General features: G+C 30.9%; 1 protein-coding gene across 4 annotated transcripts in view; it reads right to left on the reverse strand.

Moving 5' to 3' along the window:
* The window catches only part of mid1 (midline 1), an 85,584-nt gene extending 60,146 nt beyond the window's left edge, over positions 1-25,438 (reverse strand). The window contains exon 1 of one of the 4 annotated variants that reach the window (XM_051119786.1): positions 25,307-25,438. The gene's annotated coding sequence lies outside the window, so the exon portion shown is untranslated. Of the gene's footprint in view, positions 1-1,707; positions 1,882-10,954; positions 11,204-20,280; positions 20,364-25,306 lie in introns of those variants that run through there. The other 3 variants (XM_051119787.1, XM_051119785.1, XM_051119784.1) reach the window with 3 other exon arrangements.
* Positions 25,439-26,232: the final 794 nt, after the last annotated feature.

Raw genomic sequence — 26,232 nt, forward strand, 5'->3', positions numbered from 1 at the left:
AATCATTGTTCAGCATTAAGGTACTATGCATTTACACAAAATGTGCAAAATCTTTACGTCAAACATGCATGTGTTTGCCAACCACTGCATCTATATCTGCATTTAATTCAATGGCATTTGGTCTAAATAAACTTTGGGACACATCTGTGTACACATTTTTTTTTAGCATGCATATTTCCATTTTCATTTTATTTATTTATTGCATTTAATGCAACTGCATTGCATATTTTTAATAAATAATAAATAATACACTTTATAAACACAGCATGCATTTGTATATTGTACTGTTATTAAAATATTCAGCATCAAGGTGCCATGCATTCATACAGTTTAGTTTAAACATTATGCAAGTGTTTGACACCCAATGCATTTTATTATTTTCAACATAACACTGCAGTTCTGTACAATGTTTTAATTAAAAGTATACTTGTTATTTCCTTTTAAATAGCTTTTGAGCTTTTTTCTCACATTTAATTCTAAGACATTAGGTCAAAATACATTTTGGGATATATTTGTCAGTAGCACATTTTATAGCATCCATATTTCCTTTTTTTATTTAATTGCATTGCATATTTTTTTAATGAATTGCATATTTTTACAGCATGCATATAATTAAATCAATGTTCAGCATCAAGACACCATGCGTTTATACAAAATGTGCTAAATCTTTAGTTGAAGCATAATGTGTGTGTTTGCCAACCACTGCATTTCTATATTCTGCTTCCATTTTCCTTTAAAATAGTTTTTCATTGGAATTTTCTGCATTTAAGTCAATGACATTTGGTCTAAATAAATGTTGGGATATTTGTGAATTACATTTTTTAGCATGCAAATTTATTTATTTATTTATTGCATTTAATGCAATTTCATTACATATATTTTTAATCAATGACACATTTTTGCAGTATGCATTTGTATATTGCATTATTAATTCAATCAGTGTTCAGCATTAATTTAAATGTAATGATTGAGTTTGGCAACCAGTGCACTTTTATTATTTTATCAATTGTTTTACTTGAAAGTCTGCTTGTGCTTAATATTTTGCATTTGATTCAATCCCAGCTACAAGAGAACATTCTCAGAACTTCAGTTAACATTCTGGCAAAGGTATGAACAAACATTCCTCCAGGAACGTTACCAGAACATTTCACTGAACTTTTTTTCCTGTATCGTTTTCTTTGGACGTTCCTCTAATGATTTTTTAAAAAATGTTACTAGTTGTTTTAGAACGTCCATAAGTATATAAAAGATATAATGCACCTAATTAATAATTGCATCTTTTTGCAGCATGCATTTGTATATTGCATGGTTAATTAAATCAATGCATTGAGAAATGCATTAATAAAACGTGCAGAATCCGTCCAAACGTAATCCACATGCTGTGGAATGAAACCTGAACATCTTAACAGCGACATCTGTTGGTAGTTATTAGAAAAATATAACTGTCCCGAGATAAACTGTCTAACATCTGAGTCGCTTCAAGTTTTCTTTCCACCCTCTGGTAACAATCTTGGAAGTAAAGAGACTGACTAAAGGAATGAACGGCTCCTACTGACTTATTACTTTCACAGACGTCATAAACTGCTGAATCTGCAACAAAAAAGCTCCTGAAATCTGCCCACGCCTGTGTCTGTACTCAACACAGTGCTGTAAAGTAAATCACTTCTCCGAAAAGCACCTGAAGGAATGCAGGATGTTTCTTCTTACCTGCAACATGATGAAAGTCTCGCTGTCAGAAAAGAGTGAGTTAACAGAAGCAAATGGGCTGAATGAACTCAGCGTGTGTCCGGTTTCAGACTGTCAGAGAGCTGCTGCTGTGCTGCACTATTGTCTTTCGCCTGAGTTTCTGCTCTCTTTCCATCTCTGTCCGCCTATGAGACGCCGCCGTGATTCCCTCTTCCCTTTCTGACAGAATGGCAGAATCCCGCTCCTGACGGACCGCCAAACCAGCCAATCACAGAGCGAGGGCGGGGCATCTACCGTGTGGGCGGGGTTCAGCGAAGTTACTTATAACGATGAGTAATTCACTAAAACATTGTTTTATTTCTGTGGAACATTAAAGGACTGGGTTTCACAAACTGTTTTCAGCTCAACAACATGGTCACTGTGAAATGATGCTGTGTGGACAACCGGTGGAAAGACTTTACAACTAGATAAAAAAAGTTTGTCAATACAAAAAAGTTTGAAGATGGCTTGAGAAAGCCTGACTAGAAAGTTTGAAAAGGTTTTAAAAGATTTTAAAAAATATGACGGTTTTCAGTCTGAAATAGATTAAAGTACTTTTAAAGCTTTAAAGCTTAAATGATTTGAAAACAACAGTCTGTCAGATAGAGAGATAAAAAAGTGATAGTATGCTGTTACTAGCATGATTAGCAAGTTACTAGCATATTGCTAGCATGTTTTAACACGATCAGCATGTTTCTAGCCTGAATAACATGTTGCTAGCATGTTTCTAGCATGATTAGCAAGTTATTAGCATGTTGCTAACACGATTAACAAGTTACTAACATGTTAATAGCATGTTGCTAACATGACTAGCATGTTATCAGCATGTTTCTAGCATGAATAACATGGTGCTAACATGTTTCTAGCATGATTAGCAAGTTTCTAGCATGTTATTATAATTACAAAGTTGCTAACATGTTTCTAACATGATTAGCAAGTTCCTAGCACGTTGCTATTATGATTAGAAAGTTGCTAGCATGTTTCTAGCATGATTAGCAAGTTATTAGCATGTTGCTAACAAGATTAACAAGTTACTAACATGTTAATAACATGTTCATAGTGTGTCACTAACATGATTAGCATGTTATGTTTTAACATTATTAGCATGTTATCAGCATGTTTCTAGCATGATTAGCAAGTTTCTAACATGTTGCAGTTATGATTAGCAAGTTGCTAGCATGTTTCTAGCATGATTAGCAAGTTATTAGCATGTTGCTATTATGATTAGAAAGTTGCTAGCATGTTTCTAGCATGATTAGCAAGTTATTAGCATGTTGCTAACAAGATTAACAAGTTACTAACATGTTAATAGCATGTTCATAGTGTGTTGCTAACATGATTAGCATGTTGTTATGTTTTAACATGATTAGCATGTTATCAGCATGTTTCTAGCATGATTAGCAAGTTTCTAACATGTTGCAGTTATGATTAGCAAGTTGCTAGCATGTTTCTAGCATGATTAGCAAGTTATTAGCATGTTGCTAACACGATTAACAAGTTACTAACATGTTAATAGCGTGTTAATAGCATGTTAATAGTGTGCTGCTAACATGATTAGCATGTTGTTATCATGTTTTAACATGATCGGCATGTTTCTAGCATGTTATTATGATTACAAAGTTGCTAACATGTTTCTAACATGATTAGCAAGTTTCTAGCACGTTGCTATTATGATTAGAAAGTTGCTAGCATGTTTCTAGCATGATTAGCATGTTATTAGCATGTTGCTAACACGATTAACAAGTTACTAACAAGTTACTAACATGTTTAGCATAGCATGTTAATAACGTGTTGCTAACATGATTAGCATGTTGTTATTATCTTTTAACATGATTAGCATTTTATCAGCATGTTTCTAGCATGATTAGCAAGTTTCTAACATGTTGCAATTATGATTAGCAAGTTGCTAGCATGTTTCTAGCATGATTAACAAATTACTAGCATGTTGGTAACACAATTAACAAGTTACTAGCATGTTGCTAGCATGTTAATGATGTGTTGCTAACATGACTAGCATGTTTTAACATGATCAGCATGTTATCAGCATGTTTCTAGCATTATTAACATGTTGCTAGCATCTATCTATCTATCTATCTATCTATCTATCTATCCGTCTATCCCTCTAGCCAAGCCTAGCAACAAAATCATGCTTGTAACATGCTAACAACATGCTGGTAACTTGTTAACCATGCTAACATCAGCCTAGTAACTTGCTGATCATGTTAGAAACATGCTGACAACATGCTAGTAACTTGCTAATACAACATGTTAGTAACGTGCTAATCATTAAATAATTATGAATCAATAATTATGCTAAAATCATGCTAGTAACCTGTTAATCATGCTAACAGCCACTCATAACTTGTTAATCATGCTAGAAACATGCTAGCAACATGCTAGTAACTTGTTACTAATGCTAACAACATGCTAGTAACATGCTAATCATGCTAGCACCATGCTAGTAATTTGTTACTCATGCTAACAACATGCTAGTAACATGCTAATCATGCTAACACCATGTTAGTAACTTGTTAGTCATAATAACATCAGGCTAGTAACTTGCTGATCATGTTAGAAACATGCTGACAACATGCTAGTAACATGCTAATCATGCTAGCAACATGTTAATAACTTGTTACTCATACTAACAACATGCTAGTAACATGCTAATCGTGCTAGCAACATGCTAGTAACTTGTTAATCATGCTAACATTAGGCTAGTAACTTGCTGATCATGTTAGAAACATGCTGTCAACATGTTAGTAACTTGCTAATCATACTAACAAAATGCTAGTAACATGCTAATCATTAAATAATTACAAATCAATAACTATGCTAAAATCATGCTAGTAACCTGTTAATCATGCTAACAGCCACTCATAACATGTTAATCATGCTAGAAACATGCTAGCAACATGCTAGTAACTTGTTACTCATGCTAGCAACTTGGTAATCATGTTAAAAAATCCTAGTAACACGCTAGCAACTATATGCTAGTCATGGTAACATCATTATAACCATGTTGGAAACATGCTAATAACATGCTAATCAAGCTAAAAACATGCTGGTAACTTGCTAATCATGCTAGGAACATGTTATCAACATCTATCTAAATTTTCAAAATTCAAGCTTTTACAATTGCTTTAAACTTTCAGGATAGGCTTTCTCAAGCCAGCCTACAGTTTGTCTTGACAAACTTTTTTTTTTATCTAGTTGGTATATGTTAAGGTTAGTTAAGGCACGGTTAAGCTCACGTTTACCATTATTCGCGAAGTTCGGCAGGCATATGTAAATTTCATGGGTCTGGCTTCCCCGCGTCCAGCTATTTTTAGCTGTACAAAACAGCTTGTTTTGCTGCTTGATATTGCAAATGAGTGTGTCTTACCATATTATTCTAATGTATATTAATTATGAACACACTGATTTGAAGTGTGTGAAACCTTTTAACAGTTTACTGCACATTATCTTCTAATTTTTTTTTTAATAAATTATTTTAAGATTTTAAAAGTATTTTTAGAAGTATTTTTCATTGATTTATAAGTGTTTATCTAATGTTAACAAATGGAAAACCTTTGCCGAAAGCATGAAAAATCTTTTATTGTGTGTTCCAGAGAAAAATAGCAGCTTAAAGGTTTGGAACGACATGAGGGTAACAAGACCACAAAGGCAAATTTACTTCATGCTACAGTATATGCACAACTCATGATGACAGCGCTGAGAAATCCAGTTTAATTTGATCCCATGGCTGCCAGTCAATGCCAGCGAGAGTTAATTAGTTTATGGTGAGACAGTGACTGAATCACTATGTGACGAGCGCTACAGATTAGAATGGCTTCTAATCTGCATATTTTTACACCATGTAATTGCATAACATCAAGGTGCCATGCATATTTCCAACTATTTTTATTTATTTATTTTTTTGCATTTAATTCAATTGCATCGCATAGTTTTAATAAACTACAGCATTTTTACAGCATTTATTTGCATACTGTATTGTTACTTAAATTAATACTCAGCATTAAGGTGTCATGCATATTTCCAACTTTTTTTTTTTGCATTTTATTCAATTGCATTGCATAGTTTTAATAAATTGCATATTTTTACAGCATGCATTTGTATATTGTATTATTTAAATCAATATTTAGCATCAAGGTGCCATGCATATTTTCAACTTTTTTTTGGATTTAATTTAATTGCATTGCATATTTTAATAAACTGCATTTTTACAGCATGTTGTATTATAGCGAATTGTATTAATTAAAATCAACAAAAGATGATTTCCTTCAAAGCTCTGAACAGGGCAAACTCATGTATCTATAACGTGTGACGCTGAAACTTTCAGCACATTGCACAACATATTACTGGGTGTTTCTTCAACTTCAGGCACTTTTCCAGTATGTCACAGGAGTTGATTTTTTTTATTCACACTAACATATTTTAACTCTTTGTTATATGAAAGCTGTTTTGGAAACTTTTTATCATGCCTTCATGCTTTAGATTCACTAGGTAAGTTTTAGATTTTATTTCAGACTCAAATGATGATGATGATTTTCAGTCTTAATATTTGAAAATCCACCATTAAAAAATATAAATTTTTAAATTTTTAAAACTATGATAATCTAATAGACATACACTGAAGCAAAAATTGGTTTAGATTGGTGTAAATAGGTTTTGCATTAAATTCAATTGCATTTAATTCAAATGCATTGCATATTGTTTAATAAATTGCTTAATTTTACAGATTGCATTTGCATATTGTATTGTTAATTAGAATCAATATTCTGCATTAAGGTGCCATGCATATTTAAAACTTTTTTTGTTGTTGTTGTTGATTTAATTCAGTTGCATTGCATAGTTTTGATAAACTGCATATTTTTACAGCATTCATTTGCAAATTATATTAATTAAAATCAATAAAAGATTATTTCCTTCAAAGCTCGAACAGGCCAAACTCATGTATCTATAACGTGTGACGCTAAAACTTTCAGCACATTGCACAACATATAATTGCATGTTTCTTTAACTTCAGGCACTTTTCCAGTATGCCACAGGAGTTGATTTTTATTCACACTAACATATTTTAACTCTTTGTCATATGAAAACTGTTTGGGAAATTTTTTATCATGCCTTCATCTTTTAGACTCGCTAGATAAGTTTTAGATTTTATTTCAGACTCTGACTTTCAGTCTTAAGATGTGAAAATCCATCATAAATATATAAATTCTATAAAATATAAATATACATTTTTAAAACTATAATAATCTAATAAACATACACTGAAATGGTGTAAAAAATGCAGCAAAGAATGGTGTAGAAGTAGTGTGCACTCAAAAAAAAAAAAAATATATATATATATCGCTAGAAAATTTCACAAATAATTACAAAAATGAGTCTATTTATTTAAAACGAACTCCAATTAAAAAAAAAGCATCTGATAGCATATAAAACTAGAAAAAAGAAAACTATTTTGAAATATAACAATTATTTTAATAATTATTGCATTAAATAATTTATATTGTTCACCATATGTGGTGTTTTGCACTAATACTAATAAAATAAATAAATAAATAAATACAAAGGAAAATTAAGATTATTTTTTTTTGTGCATTATTTCTAATTAATTTACCAAATTATGCACAAAGTATGAAAATATTTTTTAAATGCATGCACACACTGTAAAACAAAATACTTATGCAACAAACAACTTGAAAACTAAGTGTTCAAGTTGCCTTAAAATTTAAGTTTAATCAACTTGGACTTTTGAGTTATCTCAAAAACAAAAGCTAAAAGTACTGCAAGTTGTGAATTGCAACAATCATTTGTAGTGAAAGATAAAAGATTTTAATGAATAAAATGTCAGTTCTACTAAAATGTTATTAAACAAACTGCACAATGTGAGATAGAAATGATTGTTTTTTTGGTTGTCGAATGACAGAACTCCTTTGATGACGTGCATTTGTGTTTTGAACACATTAGCTGTCAAATTATTTTCTAAAAGCTCACAAGACAAGAAGTTCCCACCATTAAAGAAACAGTCACAAATAAATAAATAAATAAATAAATAAATAAATAGCCCCTCCAAAACTAGTGCAAAAGTGCAAAAAACTTAAAGTTCTACTAAAATGTCATCAAACAAAATGCACAATATGAGATAAATTGCATATTTTTACAGCATGTATTTGATGCATGTAAATCAATATTCTGCATTAAGGTGCCATGTATATTTCCAACTTTTTTTGTTGATGTTGTTACATTAAATTCAATTGCATTGCATAGTTTTAATAAATTGCATATTTGTACAGCATGCATTTGTATATTGTATTATTTAAATCAATATTTAGCATCAAGGTGCCATGCATATTTCCAACTTTTTGTTGGAAATACATGCTGTAAAAATATGCAATTTATCTCATATTGTGCATTTTGTTTGATAACATTTTAGTAGAACTGACATTTTAATCATTAAAATCCTTTATCTTTCACTGCAAATGATCACAACTTATTTTTAGCTTACTTTTTGATAACTCAAAAATCCAAGTTGATTAAACTCAAATTTTAAGGGAACATGAACACTTAGTTTTAAGTGGAAACAACATACTATTAGTTATTCTAATGTTGAATTTTAAGTGTTTGGCACTTGTTTTGGAGGGGCTACTATTTATTTATTTATATATGTATTTATTTATTTGCCGCTGTTTTTTCAAACTAGTGCAAAAGTGCAAAAAACTTAAAATTCGACATTAGAATAACTAATAATATGTTGTTTTAACTTAAAACTAAGTGTTCGTGTTGCCTTAAAATTTAAGTTTAATCAAAAATTAAGCTAAAAATTTCAAAAATTTCAAAAATTAAGCTAAAAATAAGTTGTGATCATTTGCAGTGAAAGATAGAAGATTTAAATGATTAAAATGTCAGTTATGCTAAAATGTTATTGAACAAAATGCACAATGAGAGATAGAAATGATTGTTTTTTTCGGTTGACCGAATGACAGAACTCCTTTGATGACGTGCATTTGTGTTTTGAACACATTAGCTGTCAAATTATTTTCTAAAAGCTCACAAGACAAGAAGTTCCCAGCGTTGAAGAAACAGCCGCTTATAGATTTAACACGCCGCATTTGACGATTTGACATGCAATCCGATCGCCGCTTTATGCACTGTAGGGAAACGCTCACTTCACCCAACCGCTTTTGCTAAACAAACGTTTATTCTGCTCTTTATAAAAGCGTCGGCGTTTCCAGTCAGCGCCGTTTTGTGCGAGTGTGGAAATACTTTGGTCGACTGCTGTAATATCACTGCCACTCTTTCCCAAGTCTGTGGTAAAACTAAAGAATGCTGGAATTTCTGCAGTCAGACGAGTTCAGCAAAAAGCCTTCATCCAGACTGTTTTTGAGTTAGATTTTGTTTTTCAAATGTGTCGTTTCACCAGCTCTTGTAAGCATGAATGCTATCAATACCTCCAGCCGTCTGATATGGATTGTGATAATGATTGTTCCACATATGAGCTCAAGCTCAGGATCTGTGGATCTGTGCCTGGACCGTGCATTTTTTCCAGGCCTCGCTCTGTCGCTCTAATTCTGTCTGAAAACCTTCAGCCAAAGCAGAGCATCAAAACCAAAGCTTGAGTGGAACGGTGAACACAACTAACTAACTAACTAGTGCATATAAATACTCTAGTATGAGGACTGAAAGTCCACCTGGAGCTGATTTTGATTCCAAGATGAGATCATGAAAATATGCAATTTGTGAATTGAAGGCGAGTTCAGGAAGTTAATGACTCTTGTTGTTTATCTTAAGCCACATTTCCCTGTAAAATGCCATGTTGCAATGGAGTTGCACAACTAAATGTTTATTTCCTGAAGGAAACTTAAACTTTAGAGTTTGTGCAGCAGGAGTAAAATGCCATTAGGTTTGCGGTAAATTCGGGTTTAGGTCTTTGATTCTGTTTAAAAAAGAAAACAACAAAAACAATTAACTTTTTTAAGTTAACTTTTTTGTAAACTTCAGCTATCACTAACTAACCAGCTGACTATTTAATTAACTAATTAAATAGTAACATTAAAAATATCAAAAGAAAGCTTGAATGAAGACTGCATGCTAATATAAAATAAATAAATAACGCTAAATAAATAATAAACAAAAACGATGATGAAGACAACAAACAAACAAACAAATAAATAGTTGCACCTCTAAGACTAAAATGATGTGCAAAATAAAGTTTAAATAAAGGCCGCATGGTAATAAAAAAGAAAAGATGCTAAACAGAACCAAGCTAACAATAAATAAATGAATAAATAAATGGTAGCATCACTACAATTATCAGCAAATCAAAGTTTGAATGAAGACTGCAATGTAATAAAAAATATGGAAAGCATAAATAAATAAATAGTAGAGTAACAATAATTGAAAAATGAAGTTTAAATGCAGATCGCATGGAAATAAATAAATAAATACATAACTGGTAATACCACTAAGAATAAAATTGTCTGCAATAAAAAGTTTTAATTGTATTAAATAAATAAGTAGTAGCCCCTCCAAGACAAAAATTAAGTGCAAAAAAAATTTAAATGAAGATTGCATGGAAATAAATAAATAAATAAATAAATAAATAAATGGTAGTACCGCTAAGACTAAAATTTTCTGCAAAACAAAGTTTGACTGAAGACTGCATGTAAATAAATAAATAATTAAATAAAGATAGCATAGAAAAAAAAAAATAAGTACAGGTAGTAGCACCTCCAAGACTAAAATTAAGTGCACAACAAAGTTTTAATGAAAACTGCATGGAAATTAAATAAATAAATAAATAAAAATGGTAGTACCAATAAGACTAAAATTTTCCGCAAATTAATGAAGAGTGAAGACTGCATGGAAATAAATAAATAAATAATAGCCCCTCCAAGACTAAAATTAAGTGCAAAATGTTGCAAAGTGCAAAAAAGTTTAAATGAAGATTGCAAATAAATAAATAAATGATAGAACCACTAAGACTACAAATTGTCTCCAAAACAAAGTTGACTGCATGGTAGCCATTTCAGGCTGAATTAATTGCATCGGTTAAATACTTTGGATTTAGAGATTTCAAACAAACCCTGAGGAGAATGATTGAGACAAACACTGTAGAAAGAAAACAGCCATGAAACAGTTTGACAATTAGTCATCTTCAGCAGACCGAATATCAAACAATCACCCACTCAAACACAGTAAGCAACAAACAATCCCTCCTCACCAGTCTGAGATCCAGCGTTTGGCCATTTCTGAGACGCACGAGAGCCTCGCCTGTTCCTTGAGCACCTTAACAACCAGATGCTAAATGTGATATTTTCCCTCCAGAGCTATTGGCAAATCATGAGAAAGCCAGATCCCAATCCAAACGCCTTCCTTCTAGCCCTGAGCTTTTGTCTCCGGGCACATTAGAGGTAAATTTCCCCCCGTCGTCAGGCGAAACTGCCACTCAAAGTGGGAAGACGTCCGGAGGGAGGCGTTTGCGGTCACAGACACTTGCTAATTAGGACAAAAGCATTAAAGCAAGGTTAGAAGGAGCTGACAGCATGAGGGCTGCGTCTAAATAACGCCTCTCATTCCCAGCGCTCATTTGCATGGAAATCATGCCGGACTGCATTCACTTTAAAACAGGCCGTGAAAGCTGACTCAAAGTAAGCAGTCAACTTCAAGAGTGAGGAGCAATGGGGCCTTTTTAACCAATTTGTACCCAGAATGCTCAGCCACTACACAGTCTTAAGATTCACATAAAATCCATTTGGTTTACAGTTTTAACATAAGCTAATAAACTTAATGTTATGCATATTAATCATAAATTAGATAAAAAAAAGTGTCAAGACAAACTTTGAAGTTTACTTGAGAAAGCTAAACAGGAGGTTAAAAAGTTTAAAAGATAGAAGTTTTAAGGTTTTTCATGTTTCTATCATGATTAGCAAGTTGTTAGCAAGTTGTTAACATGTTGCTAGCATGTTTCTAGCATGATTAGCAAGTTGCTAACATGTTGCTAGCATGTTTCTAGCATGATTAGCTAGTTGCTAGCATGTTTCTAGCATGATTAGCAAGTTGTTAGCAAGCTGTTAGCATGTTGCTAGCATATTTCTAGCATGATTAGCAAGTTGTTAACATGTTTCTATCATGATTAGCAAATTGACAGCATGTTTCTAGCATGATTAGCAAGTTGTTAGGATGATTAGAATGTTGTTAGCATGTTTCTAGCATGATTAGCAAGTTGTTAACATGTTTCTAGCATGATTAGCAAGTTGTTAGCATGTTGCTAGCATGTTTCTAGCATGATTAGCAAGTTGTTAACATGTTTCTAGCATGATTAGCAAGTTGTTAGCATGTTTCTAGCATGATTAGCAAGTTGTTAACATGTTTCTAGCATGATTAGCAAGTTGTTAGCATGTTGCTAGCATGTTTCTAGCATGATTAGCAAGTTGCTAACATGTTTCTAGCATGATTAGCAAGTTGTTAGCAAGCTGTTAGCATGTTGCTAGCATATTTCTAGCATGATTAGCAAGTTGCTAACATGTTTCTATCATGATTAGCAAGTTGACAGCATGTTTCTAGCATGATTAGCAAGTTGTTAGGATGATTAGAATGTTGCTAGCATGTTTCTAGCATGATTAGCAAGTTGTTGGCATGTTGCTAGTATGTTTCTAGCATGATTAGCAAGTTGTTAACATGTTTCTAGCATGATTAGCAAGTTGTTAGCATGTTGCTAGCATGTTTCTAGCATGATTAGCAAGTTGTTAACATGTTTCTAGCATGATTAGCAAGTTGTTAGCATGTTTCTAGCATGATTAGCAAGTTGTTGGCATGTTGCTAGTATGTTTCTAGCATGATTAGCAAGTTGTTAACATGTTTCTAGCATGATTAGCAAGTTGTTAGCATGTTGCTAGCATGTTTTAGCATGATTAGCAAGTTGTTAGCATGTTTCTAGCATGATTAGCAAGTTGTTGGCATGTTGCTAGTATGTCTCTAGCATGATTAGCAAGTTGTTAACATGTTTCTAGCATGATTAGCAAGTTGTTAGCATGTTGCTAGCATGTTTTAGCATGATTAGCAAGTTGTTAACATGTTTCTAGCATGATTAGCAAGTTGTTAGCATGTTGCTAGCATGTTTCTAGCATGATTAGCAAGTTGTTAACATGTTTCTAGCATGATTAGCAAGTTGTTAGCATGTTGCTAGTATATTTCTAGCATGATTAGCAAGTTGTTAACATGTTTCTAGCATGATTAGCAAGTTGTTGGCATGTTGCTAGTATGTTTCTAGCATGATTAGCAAGTTGTTAACATGTTTCTAGCATGATTAGCAAGTTGTTAGCATGTTGCTAGCATGTTTCTAGCATGATTAGCAAGTTGTTAACATGTTTCTAGCATCACTTTAAGTTTATTAGTAATTAATATTAGTATTAATAAGTTATTAATATGGATGGACATTTTATATGCAAATCTTCAGTTTAGGCCTAAATATTTTTGGGTGCAGATTCTGCTCCATTTTATGATTTAAAGAAAAGGAAAAACATTCCAGTTAAATATAAGATAAAAGTGGTTCAATAGTATAAGGCCAAAAAAAAAAATATATATATATATATATATAATTTGATAAAAAATAATAATAATAAATGAATTTGAATATGAACATTTTCAGATATTGCTATAAAAGATTAAATATAATAAAAATAACACTTTAATCATCATATACTCACGTAAAATTTCTCACAGAGGAAAATAACAGTGAGTAAGTTAATTTTGGGTGAACTGTTCCTTTAAAACTCTTGCATGCTTGTCATGCCAGTTGTTGCCATGGTGTTCTGCGGGCATCTGCCACACAGCTTGGCAGTCGTGTAAAACCCGAGACTTCTTCACTCTTGGAGACACTGGGGAGTTTGGGCCAAAGCGATTGGATTTGAACAGTAGTAATGACAAGAGCGTTCAAACTGACACTGATAATAGAGCTCCGCCAGAGACTGGTCTACTGCAGCTTACATGTAAACTAGTCCCAGCCTCAGAAGTGACGCCCACAGGCGTGGGTTTACCAGCACTGGATCTGCTGAGCTTCTGAGGTCAGCGTTATGCAGAGTTTATTTTCAGACACTAGATATTCACCAGCTCCACTGAATATACTATGCTCTGTTCTGCAACATTTTTCGTTTTCGTTTGAAAATAAAAGCTAAAACAAAATATTGACAAAAATATAATAGTATCTTAATCAGACTAAAATAACACTGAGGACTTATATATACAGAATTCACACACTGATAGAATCAGCCTAGCAACAGCTTAGCAACCTCCCTAAACACCATAGCAACCACTTATCAACACTATTTAGAACACCTTTACAACTGCCCTAGCAACTGCCTGGTAACATCTTAGCAACAGTCCTAGCAACTGCGTAGCAACCACTCATAATAACTAAGCACTAGTCAAGCAACATTTTAGAACAACTTAGCAACATCTTAGCAACACCTTAGCAACTGCCCTAGCAACCACTTGGCAACACCTTAGCAACCGCCCTAGCAACCTCTTAGTAATGACTTAGAATAACTAAGCACTGGCCAAGCAATTATTTAGAACAACTTAGCAACTGTTTAGAAACATCTTAGCAACCGCCCTACCAACTGCTTAGCAACCACTCAGAATACATAAACAATGGTCAAGCAACCATTTAGAACAACTTAGCAACTTCTTAGCAACTATCTAGAACACATTAGTAACTGTTTAGAAATGCCTCAGCAACTGTACTTGCAACTGTCCAACAAAACCTTAGCAACCACCCTAGCAACTGCTTAGCATCTACTCAAAATAACTAAGCACTGGCCAAGCAACTATTTAGAACAACTTAACAACACCTTAGCAACTGCCTGGCAACACCTTAGCAACCACTCTAGCAACATCTTAACAATGACTCAGAATAACTAAGCACTGGCCAAGCAATCATTTAGAACTTAGCAACTGTTTAGAAGCACCTTAGTAACTGCCCTAGCAATTGCCTGGCAACACAATATCTATGCCATAGCAACTGCCTAGCAGCACTTTAGCAGCCGTCCTAGCAACTGCTTAGCAACCACTCAAAATAACTAAACACTGGCCAAGCGACCATTTAGAACAACTCTGCAACACCTTAGCAACTTCCCTAGCAATCACCTGCCAACACCTTAGCCACCGCCCTAGCAACTCATTAGCAACCACTCAAAATAACTTAGCAACTGGCTTAGCACCTTAGCAATTGCCTGGCAACACCATAGCAACGCCCTAGCAATTGCCTGGCAGCACCTTTGCAACTGCTTAGCAACCACTCATAATAACTAAGCACTGGCCAAGCAACCATTTAGAACAACTTAGCAACTATCTAGAACACATTAGTAACTGTTTAGCAACACCTTAGCAACCACCCTAGAAACTGTCTGGTAACACCTTAGCATCCACCCTAGCAACTGCTTAGCAACCACTCAGAATAACTAATCACTGGCAGAGCAACCATTTAGAACCAATTAGCAACTTCTTAGCAGCTATCTAGAATACATTAGTATCTGTTTAGCAACACCTTAACAACCACCCTAGCAACTGCTTAGCAACCACTAATAATAATTTAGCACTGGCCAAGTTATTATTTGGAATACCTTAGTAACTTCTTTAGCAACTATCCGGAACACTTTTTAGCAACACCTTAGCAACCAGCCACTGCTACTGCCTGGTGATACCTTAGCAAAAGCCCTAGCAACTGCCTAGCAACCACTTAAAATACCTTACCAGTTAAGCAGTAGCCTAGAAATGACATGCGAACTCCACAGGGCTTGCAGAACACACTAGTAACTGTTTAGCAACTCCCTAGCAACCACCTAAATACCTTAGCAACTACCTAGAAAGACAAGTTTTCAAACTCCACAAGGCTTATTTACATAATATGCCTAGCAATAGCTTTGAACCATAGCTACCACTTCACTCTAGGAGACTCTAGGAGACATTCAGAACACTTTTGCTACTGCTTAGCAGCACCTTAGCAACCCCACCATGGCAACTGCCTAGCAACACCTTAGCAACCACCTAAACATATTTGCAACTATCGTAAAAGTTTTCAAACTCCAGAGAACTTTTATAAACCCTTTCAGGAAAGTGTTTGTCAAACTTTCCATGCTTAGTTAAAATATAAATTCTCTTTTCTTCATATATGACACGTGAAAAACACATTAAATCTGAGAGTAAAACTTTTAAGTTCATTTGTACAAAAAAAAACAAAAAACATTTTGTGTCCCTCCTTTCATTTTCTGTCATACTTATTAAAAAGCTGATGCAACATCCTCCGCTGTTTGCAAACAAGAGTTATTTTGCTGGCGGTGATGAAGCGGCCCAGTGAGAGGATCATATTGTATTGACATGAGTTGTATTGAGCGTTCGCCAGCAGCAGCAGTGTTAGTGAATGACTGTATGCAAAACTCATCTCTGTCACTGCCAGCCATTCACAAGCTACAGCAGTTCACTGCTCCAATAACAAATGCTAAGCATTATTAATTTAGCACGCTTGAATTATACATCAAAGGACTGACCTGACCGTTTCAAATCAACAGAAAATGTTTGCTTAGGCAGTGAGCTTGTATAACTCTATGTAAAAAAAGAGCCATTTAAAGCAATGCATCAACACCATCAGTCATGTGACAGAAATAAAGCCTGTGCACATTTGTGTGACTCAGTGAGATTAATGAGGCATTTCCAAACCATTTGACTAATGAATTTCAATATATAATATTAGTTTTAACATTTAATAGGCTTTTAATGAAAAGCTTTTAATTTAATCTGAATCTTTTAATTTGATCGTTTTATTTTTTGCACAGATTTGGTGTTTCTCAGACGTTATAGTCCATTAAAGAATAATCATGTGACCATTATGTACGCCAAACCTCTTTCCATTGCAGTTTTGCAAAATATTCCTTTTTTGCAAAATTGCCTGAAAAACCACATCATGCGAGCATAAAAACTTGCATTTTTTTTCTTTGCAACATATAGGAGTTTTTGCGAAACTGACACTATCCACTGGGCATATTTTTAATGTGCAATTTTAATTTTCACTATATATATATATATACATATATATATAATTATAATCCGTTACTGATTCCAGATTACATGACAGAAATTGTAGTCAGTAATGTAATCCATTACATTACATATTTTAGGTAACATAGTCATACTACTTTTAGATTACTTTTAGATTGCTTTTGGCCTACACTGTAAAAAATAAAAAACAATTTGATATTTGTAGATATTTAGATATTTGTGTTTGCTAAACTTAACAGATGAGTTGTCACTTAGTATAATTTAACATTTCAAGTTGAATAAACTTTTTTTGAGTTGACTGAACTTAAAATTTTAAGGCAGCCAGGTTACAAATTATTTTAAGTTGACTCAACAAATTGTTTTTTACAGTGTAGTTCATTTATCACATTGATTTAAACAATAAAGAATAATCATGTGACCATTATGTACGCCAAACCTCTTTCCATTGCAGTTTTGCAAAATATCCCTTTTTTGCAAAATTGCCTGAAAAACCACATCATGCGAGCATAAAAACTTGCATTTTTTTTCTTTGCAACATATAGGAGTTTTTGTGAAACTGACACTATCCACTGGGCATATTTTTAATGTGCAATTTTAATTTTCACTATATATATATATATACACTGACACTATCCACTGGGCATATTTTTAATGTGCAATTTTAATTTTCACTAGTGAAAATTAAAATTGCACATTAAAAATATGCCCAGTGGATAGTGTCAGTTTCGCAAAAACTCCTATATGTTGCAAAGAAAAAAAATGCAAGTTTTTATGCTCGCATGATGTGGTTTTTCAGGCAATTTATAAGTTCAGCCATAATTATGTAAAAATACAAAGAGTGAGAAAATATTACTTTCATTGTAATTAACAACATGCAGTAAACATTATATTTCATCAAGGTTTTCCAAACTGGGGTTCGTAAAGGAACTACTGGGGGTTTGTGAGTTTAATAAAAGGTTAGCAAGTAATCAAATCATAAAAATGTAAAATGAAAATAATTAATTTAAAAAAAGATGGAATATTTTATGTTTACCTGCACACCATATGACCATTAACCAATGACAGAGAACCATAAACACGCAAATGTGATAATTATTAAAATATTTATTTTAAAATCTCAGGGGTACTTATAGGGGTCATTGATTATGATTTCACTTTTTAAACTTTAGTTAGTGTGTAATGTTGCTGTTTGAGCATAACATCTGCAAAGTTACGATGCTCAAAGTTCAATGCAAAGGGAGATTTTGTCTTTTACAGAACTGCTGATTGACCCTTTAAAGTAAATATATTAGGTGAAAGAGGTTTAGATGACAAAAAGTTTGAGACTGTGTGCAAAAAAGAAATAATGAGAATTTGTGCAGACAAAAGCCTTTCAATAATACATAATACATGGTTAAATAACCTACTGAGTGATAATTCAAATAAAAATGAACACTTTTTAAACCTGAAATGATTTTTGTAAATTCATTGATCAAATACAGTGTCGCACCTGACTAATGACTACACTGTAAAAAGCAAAAAAACATAATTTGTTGAGTCAACTTAAAATAACTTGTTACCCTGCTGCCTTAAAATTTTAAGTTCAACCATCTCAAATACGTTTAGTCAACTTAAAATGTTAAGTTGTACTAAGTGAAAACTTAGTGACAACAACTATTTGAGTTGACTAAACCAAAAATTTGGTTTGTTAAACTTAAAAGATGGGCTTGTAACCCAGCTACCTTAAAATTTTAAGTTCAATGAACTCAAATATCTAAGTTGTCACTTAGTACAACTTAACATTTCAAGCTGACTAAACTTTTTTGAGCTGACTGAACTTAAAATTTTAAGGCAGCCGGGTAACACATTTTTTTTTAAGTTGACTCAACAAATAGTTTTTTACAGTGTAGTCTGTGTGTGAATGTCCACAAAACTGACTTTCTGAGTGTATAAAAGTGGTAGACGTTTTTAGAAAAGAAAATTTAAAAGATTAAAAAAAGAAATTAGAGAGAATCAATAAATGATGAATAATTTATTGCTATTGTGTGAATAATAATCGTAATCAGTAACTGTAAATAACTGTAATCAACCACTCAGAATAACTGCAGTACAACTGAAATATTAGCTTCCTCAGATATTTCAAGTAAATATTTTTGGGGTTTGGGCGACAAAAACATTTGAGAATCCCTGCGTTACATGAACAAACATTAATGAACATAAAACAAATTTTTAGAGAGAAAATTTTAAAAACAATGATTAGGGAGAATCAACAAACTGAATTATTTATTGTCATTGTGTGAATATGTACACTGGCGTTCAAAAGTTTGGGATCAGTAAGATATTTAATGTTTTTTTAAATGAAGATACATCAAGGCTGCATTCACTTGATTAAAAATACTGAAAAAACGGTAATATTGTGAAATATTATAACAGTTTAAAATAATTTATTTTATTTTAAAACATATTTTTTGCCTGTAATGCAATGCTGAATTTTCAGCATCATTACCCCAGTCTTCAGTGTCACATGATCCTTCAGAAATCATTCTAATATGCTGATTTTATTCAGTATTTATATCAGTGTCAGAAACAGTTTTGCTGCTTAATATTTTTTTGGATCCTGTGATTCTTTTTGCAGGATTCTTTGATGAATAAAAAGTTAAAAAGAACACTGTAAAAAAATAAGTTTAGTCAACTCGAAATTTTAAGTTCCTTAATGTTAATTTAACTGACAACTTGGATATTTTAGTTGACTAAACTACAAATTTTAAGTCAGTGGGTTAACATTTTTTTTTTCAAAATAAAAATCTTTTCTAACAAATAAATGTCTTTTCTATCACTTTTTTTTAATCAATTTAACACATCCTTGGTGAATTATTAAAAAAAAAAGAAAAGAAGAAAGAATAAAAATAAAATTTACTGACCACAAATTTTTAAATTAAAAAATTTTTTTTTAAAGATTTTTAAGATTTTTATATATAGTAAATGGTACTTTTACTAAATTTTTATTTTACTTTTTTATGTTAAATAATATTTTTAATATTATATTCTATATTATATTTGATTAATTTCTGTAACCTTTTCATTTTACAATCTTGAATAATTTTTGTTTTCTTTTCCTTTTAAATTTCTTCTATTAAGTTTAAACCTCATAAGTTGAGCATTGCTAGAAAAATAATGACCTAAATAAAAAGCATACTGTATATTGTTACAATAAATGATGCTCATTTTTTTCTATTATGTATTTGATTATTTTCCATAACTTTTCCAGGCCCTGGAAATCACAATCTTTCCTGCTTTTCCAAAAGCATATGAACCCTGTTATTAAATCATAACTTCTTTTTTACAAATGCAATGCAAACTTCAATAACTTAATGAACTACATACAGTCTCTATTCCACAGTTTCATGAACACTGGCAACCGACAACATATGCTGCTCAAATATAACAAACTAAATAAGTAGGTCATCAATTAAAAAGCAAAACAACACGGTGGTAAAGACATTCAGAGCGACTTACGGCAAATCTCAGCTGAGTTTCCACGAGTAAACAGCTACTGGAGCCAAACAGAGGTGATGTTCAGACAGACGCATGCGAAGGACAATGAAGCGCTGCTGCGTGTGTGTTTGCCGTGTGCTCGTGCGAGCGTGAAGCGTACGGTGGGGTGCAGCAGCATCATCATGCGTTATTGCATGCAGGGAACCCCTCGAACAGACGGGACATGCTGGCGGCCTCGACACGCCTCTCGTCTCTCACAACAAAGGACTGCTAATGGCTCGTGTGTGATGAGGCCGAAGCACTTCACAGAGAACTTCACTTTTACTAGTGGCTGAATGCATTAACAGAGCAGCCAAAACAAACACGCACAATGGCCTGGGCTCTGAAATCATTCACATGAGCAACTCTCACAGATGATTTCTTGAGTTTGGCAGAATTGCATGTGTAAGATGATGCTCTCTTAAACATACAATAGACTAATATGCATGAAAATACACTGTCAGTACTTATGAACGGCTTTTTGTGCAATTACTTTAAAGTTGCATTTACATATGTGACCCTGGACCACAAAACCAGTCTTAAGTAGCACGGGTATATTTGTAGCAATAGCCAGCAATGCATTGTATGGGTCAAAATTATCGATTTTTCTTTTATGCCAAAAATCATTAGGAAATTAAGTAAAGATCATGTTCCATGAAAACATTTTGAAAATTTCCTACCGTAAATATATCAAAACTTTATTTTTTTGCACCCTCAGATTCCATATTTTCAGTGTATATATATGTGTGTGTGTGTGTACTTGTTCTTGCTACATTGTGGGGACCAAATGTCCTCACAAGGATAGTAAAACCTGAAATTTTTGACATTGTGGGGACCGGCCTGTGGTCCCCACAATGTTAAAAAATGATTAAAAATAGTAAATGATGTTTATCTGAAAGTGTAACGATGCAAACATGTTTTCTGTGAGGGCTAGGTTTAGGGTTAGGGTTGGGTTAGACAAAAACAAACAAAAACAAACATATGTGTGTGTGTGTGTGTGTGTCACACACACATATGTAGATTTCCAAATATATTTATATAAAATATTTTATGCTTTCTGTACTTTTTTTGGTGCATATTTTAAGGTTACATTTGCACACATGAAGATATATATATATCTTACAAAAAATGTATTATTTGAATTATAGCATTTATACAGTCTAATATATTTTATGCATTGTGTACATATTTACATATTTTAAAATTACATATAGAATATTTATATTTATTAATATTTATACATATATATATATTATGGCAATTAATTGCAGTGCATTCTGTGCAAGTGTTTTAAAGGAATCTGTGTTTATTAATGATTAATCATGCGTTTATTATATATATATTTATATAATTTTTATGCATTCTTATATATTTTATATTTTTAGAAATATAATACACATACAAATATAATATAAATTTTACACATAATATTACACTCAAAACCAAAAATATACAAAAATAAATTATTAATTATCATTTTAAGTATATTTAATAATTATCAAATATTTTTATTATATGCATTATATAATTTAAATAAATACCAAATCTTAATATATGTAAAAAATTAACAATAAAAATAATATAAAAATATTTATTTGAATTAATTTTACTTTTATTTGCATTTTATTTTGAGTTTATTGTAACTATATATAGTAAACTCAAAAAATAAATATATGAACATTTACATATAACATATGTTTATACATTGCATTATTACATAGATAATTAAATTAATATGTATTATACAATGTTCTAAAGGAATCGGTGTGTTTATAATTTACATAAATAATTCATTTAATTAATTTTATTTTTATATATTTAACATTTTTATAAATTACACTCAAAAACCAAAATATACAAAAATAAAATGTAATTATCGTTAATTATAATTATTATTAATTATCATTTACACTGACACAATATAATTTATATAATATACACATTAACTAAAAGAAGAATATGTAATATGTTTATACTTACATTATTATATAAAAAACTGAAGAAAAAAATAGTAAACTCAGAAATAAAATATATATTTAAATAAATTATACAATTAAATTTTATGTAATTATAATTAAATAATATATATTATATATAATATTATATATGTATACATAATTACAGTAAATAGTACTCATTTTCATTCATATTTTTTATTCATTTTCTCATTTTTTACATAATGAGTTGTATATCTATCTATATATCTATCTATTGTATATTAATATATTAATTATATTAATTGCAATGCTTTCTGTGTAAGAGTTCTGAAAGAGTCTAAAAGAATAAATGAATGTGAATTCTTCATGTGCTCTGTTTCTCTTTGGCTTTTGTTGTATAATTAGCAGGAGACGTCATATGAATTAACAGCAGCTCGTTCAGCTGTGAAGAGCTCTGAGAGCGCTGACCCGAAAAAAACCTTTTCTTCTGCTTTTATAATAAAGAAACAGACCCATCACCCATCTCCCACCACACCACTGTATGTATGTTTCAGAATGAACCGTGATTGGTCGCTCTACATGTCACTCAGATGCAGATCCTCCTGTGATTGGACAGGATGTGAATCCGCATGGGATTAATAAATGAGCACATTAACACAGAGAGGGATCACACAAGCACCCTTCAAAATCACCCGTAACACACGGGACGTCCCACACATGAGCCGCACCCGTCACAATACAATACACAATCAGCATAAAGAGAACCATTAGAGACGAGCACAAGTACGCCTAAATCTGACCTCTGTTAAAATATTCATGTACCAAATAAAAAGCACTACCTCTGGGTAAATGAAACTCCAAAATATATTTGTTTAATAATGTATTTATTATTATTATTTTTATATGAATTATATAAGTGTTATATCATTTAAATAAATACCAAATGTTAACATGCAAATTTAACAGCTAAAATAATAATATAAAACAATTTATACATATATAAAATATATTGCATTATTATATAAATAATTGAATTAATTTTATTGTTATGTACATTTTATTTTTTGCGTTTAGTGTAACCATATATAGTAAAGTCAAAAACGAAATGTTACCATTTTTTATATATACAAAATGTTTATACATTGCATATATAAATATATAAATATAAATAATTGAATTAATATATATAGCTTACATATAGTATAATATGTATAGTTTATTAAACTCGAAAATAATATATATTAAAATTATAAAATTTAATTTTATTGAATTAATTTTAATTTTTAAAACACTACCTCTGGGTAATTGAAACTCAAAAATATATTTGTTTAGTAATGCATTTATTATTTTTTCATTTATTTATTTTTTATAAATTATTATATAATTTAAATAAATACCAAATAGTAATAAAAAATATTTTACACATGTATATAATATATAATTAAACATTGCATTTTTATATAAATTATTTAATTATTGTATTTTTATGTACATTTTATTTTTTGAGTTTACTGTAACCATATATAGTAATATAGTAAGTCAAAAATGAAATTTTACAATTTTTATATATACAAAATATGTTTATACATTGCATTATTATATAAATAAGTGAATTAATGTATATGTAGCATGCATATAGTAAATATATGTAGTGTAATAAACTCAAAAATAAAATATTTATTAAAATTATAAAACTGAATTTTATCTAATTAATTAAAAAATTAAAATGATATTGTCACAGTAAATGATAGTCAAAAATAAAATATTAAAAAAATACATTTAATTATTTACATTTGAAAATATATTTACATTTACATAATGAATTACAGAATTATATAAATTAAATTATACAGGTCTACATTGCATTATATACATAACATAATTAATGTTAATACACACACTATGTTTTTACTGTAAATGATACTGAAAATACAATTTACAATTTTACAGTTTACAAATGTACAATATGAAGATAATGATTTTTAATTTTTTTAAATTAAAAATTGTATACAAAATTGATTAAAAATGTACAATATAATTTCATGATCTTTTTATGTAGCATGCAAATAGTATAATATGTAGTACATTCAAAAATAAAATATTTATTAAAATGATTAAAATTGAATTTTATCTAATTAATTAAAAATTTTCATTACATAGTCACAGTAAATGATACTCAAAAAAATAAAAAATACATTTAATTATTTGTATTTGAAAATATATTTACATTTACGAATTACAGAATTATGTAAATAAAATGATATAGTTATACACTGCATTATTTACATAACAATTGTTACATATATACTGTACGTTTTCGCTGAAACTGATACTAAAAATATTGATTTACATGATTATAAAGATTTATATGAAAATTATGATCTTTTTAAAAAAATACTTTTTAAGTAAAAAAATAATAAAAAATGTATACAATTTTTTTTATAATTTTTATTTTTTTTAAATAAGTTACTCTAACAATGACATATATTTTACAGCTTATAAGGAGATTTTCTACATCACTTTATGTTGTACATTAACTAGTATATTTAATAATATGTTTAGAATAACGTGATGTGTATCAAGGCCTTTCAGTGAATTGTTATATAAAGTAAAAAGCACATAATTACATTATTCCTCTGAGTTTAATGGTCATCTGCTGGATTTATAGTTTCTAATGTATTTAATCTGATCTGAAGTCTTTGAGTATCAGAGAGGCTGATTTCATCCAGACCTCCTCAGTAACTTTATTATAATGCTCAACATGCTCTGTGTTCAATTACAGTCATATTCCTCCAAAAAAACCACAGTACCTCTGTGAATAAAATGCATTCAAGAGACCACTGCAGAAAAATCTGCTCGTGTTTGGGGTCAAAAGCATATTGATTCTAGAAAATACATGAAATGTTAAACCCAACTCTGCTGAGGGACAACAGATCCGTATTCAGGAGGACATTGCACTTTCAGCACGCTTTATATGCCACGTGTGCATTCAAAAACTTTAGAATTGAACATTAATGAACCCACACTATATTTAATCCATGAGGACACACTGATATGAGGATGAGTCTCACCTGCTTCCCCATGATGATGATGATGATGATGAAGATGAAGATGAAGTGAATGAAGCTGCAGTTCCTGATGAACATCTGAGAGAAATACAGCTTTTCTGCAGCGATGAATCAGCTCCCATCCGTGCGTCCGTTTGTCTGTCGTATCATTATCTGGGTGTGTTTTGCAGGCAGGTTCACACAGGAGCACAGCGGCCTTCAGCCCGTCACTTAACCCTTACACAACAACACACAACATTACTTCAGTCAATACTTCATTGTGTCACCCACATGGGGTTTTACATCTGCATGCTGGTATTTATTTCTGTGCAGAAAAGGAGAATTTTATAGCTGTGTTCATAGTGATCGTGACTGCAGTCCTGTTAATTTAATAAATAAATACATTCATTAATTATTATCTATTATTACTATTGTTGTATGCATTTTTAATTTATTAAAACATATTATTTATTTATTAAATAAATAAAAATATATATTTTTGGATATTTAACATTTTATTAATTTGAAAATGTATTAATATTAAAACAATACATTTTAAAATGTAATTTTATATATATATATATATATTTTTTTTTTTTTTACCTGTAATACACTTTTTAGATGTATTATTTTAATAATTTATTTTTATTTGTAGCATAAGTTAATTCAAAATAATAGTAAATAATATTAAGTTACATTTAAATAAAAAATATAATTTATTATTATTAAAAATAAAGTAAATAAAGATTGTATTTTATTTGTATCGTTTTATTTTGAAGTAATAAGTAATATATATTTTATATATATATATATATATATATATGTCTCAGTGTGTGTAATTTAATGTAATTTCATTAAATGTATTATTTTAATCTATTATTTTTTTAATCATTTTATATTGAAGTTAACTGAAAAGTATTAATATTACAATAATACATTAAAAATTATTT

This window comes from Labeo rohita, chromosome 9 (genome assembly GCF_022985175.1).
Source record: "Labeo rohita strain BAU-BD-2019 chromosome 9, IGBB_LRoh.1.0, whole genome shotgun sequence".
Taxonomy (NCBI): Eukaryota; Metazoa; Chordata; class Actinopteri; order Cypriniformes; family Cyprinidae; genus Labeo; species Labeo rohita.